Raw genomic sequence first — 2,761 nt, 5'->3', positions numbered from 1 at the left:
CATAAAAATAAAGATATTGTACCCACCTAGAATTGAAGAATAATATATTTTAAAACCAAACGGGAATTTGAAGTCCTACCCCTTGAACCAAGGACTGAGACCTCCAGTTTGCCTCTCTTAGGCCACCTCAAGACCTGTGCCTTGGACCTATTCCTCAAGCACAACCCTCTGGTTATGGCACGTGCTCCAGGCCAGGGGTTTTGGAAACAATGTCTGCCATCCACTCTGGCTGGCCATCCCCACTGACCAGCCTGTCCTGACAGTTGCATCAGAGAAGGGGCCAGTCATACACTAAGCTGACTATCTCAAGAATGCCAAAAATCTTCATGAATGGGTCACCCTGCGCCTGCAATCGCAGGGAGGTGGGGCCCATAGCTACCGGTCAGGTAAGTGAGGACAAACACAAGAAGCTGAACCAATCAATAAGTGAGTCAGAGAAGGCAGAGTATAAAACCCCAGGAGCTCCAGTGCTCCCCACATCAGCATCTCCTCTCCTCACTCACCCTTCCTGGTGCTTCAGGTAAGTGTGGGTTCTCCTGGCTTCCTGCTCAGGCCTACATGTGTGGGTGAACAGGCCTCTCTCTCTGGGAGCTACAGGTCCTTCACTGCTGCATTCATAAGGAGAAGGGATTCAGGAAAGGGATGGAGGACCCAGGTGCAGATAGTGTTTCCGGTCCTCTGGCCAGACTGTAACCTCCACCAAGATGCGTCTATCTTGGCCCTCTCTGGGGCAGTACCAGACACACTGGGGGACGTACTCTGCAGTGGCTGAGCAAGGCAGCCTGTGCAGGGGTTGGATGAACTTCATGAACCTGTCGGGAAGAGAGACTGAGCACACTCTCATAGAACAGAATGGTTCAAGGAATGCTGCAGAGAAGAGGGGTTTTAGGAGCCACAAAAATCCAAATCCTGTTTCAAAGAGGATTTGGATGGATAAGCCATTACCCTCTCAGATCATCATTCTCAGATGACTGAGAGGGTAATGGCTTATGAGATGCTGTGGACACAAATTCCTACTATTTACAGTTCCTTCTACCAAATTTGGACTTAGCATCTCTTAAAAGATATGTCCAATATATCCAAGACGCTGGTCCCTAGGACCATCAGGGTCCTTTCCCCTGTTTCCATTCACAGCAGAGCCTTTTCTAGTAACTAGTCCTTCAATCACAGCCTCCCTCACTGGGACAGAGCAAGAGTTTGAACTATGGGCTTCTGCAGAGAATGGAACGCAAACCGGGACTGTGACACCCCGACACACCTCCCCCATCCTAGGTAGAGATCTGGGGTAGTTTTCTACTTTAACTCAGAAAACCTGTGTTGGATGGGAAGCGACCTAGGTGTCAAAGTGTTCCAACACCTCATTTTACAGAAGATGAGAAGCAGGAGCCCGAGGGGGTGATCTGCCCCAATTCACAACAGAGATCAGAAGAGCTGGGAGAGAGGGCAGGCACACTAGCTGGGCTTCAAAACTGGGCAAAAGGGCCTTCTGCTGGATGGAACCTTCTGCAAAAGTAGCGATCCTCAAGTCCTGGCACCTGAACAGAGCGGCCCAAGGGAGGCGCCAGGAGCCTCCGGGGTGTTGTCGCCGTGCAGCTGTCTTCTGTGCTGCCTCCTACTGTCGCTGGTCCAGTGATGCTCTTTTCTCTTTCCAGGGTCCCCTTCCTCCTTAGACAAGATGTCCCACCAGAAAAAGCAACCCACCCCCTTTCCCCCAGCGGGTTGCGGGAAGACCTCTGGCGGCGGCGGTGGCGGCGGCGGCAGCGGTGGCTGCGGCTTCTATAGNTTCTCCAGCGGCGGGGGCGGCGGCGGCTGCGGCGGTGGTTCCTCCGGAGGCGGCGGCGGCTCCAGCTGCGGCGGTGGCTCCTCCGGGGGTGGCTCTGGGGACGGCAAGGGCGTCCCTATCTGCCACCAGACCCAGCAGAAGCAGGCGCCTTCCTGGCCGTGCAAATAAGGCCCCCAGGCTGCCGCGGAGAAGGAGCTGGAGGTGTTCTCCCGGGCGCCAGCGGGCTTAGCGATCTCATGATGTTGCCGCCTTCCCGAATCTTCCCGTCTTCACCACCACGGAAGAAGCCAAGCAGTCCTCAGGCTGCCTCGAATCATTCTGCAGCTTTTTTTCTTGGTTTCTGTATGACTACCTCCCAACTCCAGTGCCTCCTTAATCAATAAAGTTGCAATTCATGAGAATCTCTGGGTCTCCAGCAGTTTTTGTAGCTTCCAAATTCACCCTTTTTGTCCTGTTCTTCATTCTTCCATTCATCCATCCACACTTACATTCATTCAACGAATATTCTATTGTGGAGAGAGTGGGGGGGGAGGATAGAGGGAGTCCGCAGGGGAGGAATGGCTAGTAAACAATGACCAAAAATGTGAAAATCTGGTTTGTGGCTTACCATCATGAAGTGCTCCCAAAACTCAAAACTCCTGGAAAGTGACTTTCACTAACCACCACCAACACACACACACACACACACACACACACAGTGAGTTGGGTAGCCACCATGAGTCTCCTCATCTAGATTTTTGTTTTGTTCCGTTGATTGGATGGTTTTGTTTTGTTTTTTGATTTGTTTTGTTTTTGTAGACAAGCTGCCCTGAAAAGACCCCTCTCTCATGATCTGCATCTTACTCAGCAAAGTCTGATAATAGGGTGACTGCACCTAGGCACCCAGCTGCCCAGACTCACAGGAGAAAGGACAGCCTATGAGATATTCAAGAGCCTCTGCAGTGGGAAAGGCACTCTCCTAGGTACCTGTAGGAACAG

At 52.0% G+C, this 2,761-nt stretch overlaps 1 long non-coding RNA gene across 1 annotated transcript; it reads left to right on the top strand.

Moving 5' to 3' along the window:
- The first annotated feature begins 268 nt into the window (after positions 1-268).
- Positions 269-2,181, top strand: LOC125620268. The gene is made up of 2 exons (XR_007351884.1): positions 269-520; positions 1,653-2,181. It is a non-coding gene; the product is annotated as an uncharacterized LOC125620268 (long non-coding RNA).
- The last annotated feature ends 580 nt before the right edge of the window (positions 2,182-2,761 follow it).

Source organism: Marmota marmota, unplaced genomic scaffold, assembly GCF_001458135.2.
Source record: "Marmota marmota marmota unplaced genomic scaffold, marMar, whole genome shotgun sequence".
In the NCBI taxonomy this organism is placed as follows: domain Eukaryota; kingdom Metazoa; phylum Chordata; class Mammalia; order Rodentia; family Sciuridae; genus Marmota; species Marmota marmota.
The sequence above is the reverse complement of the archived record's forward strand: the minus strand, read 5'-3'. Positions and strand labels throughout refer to the sequence as shown.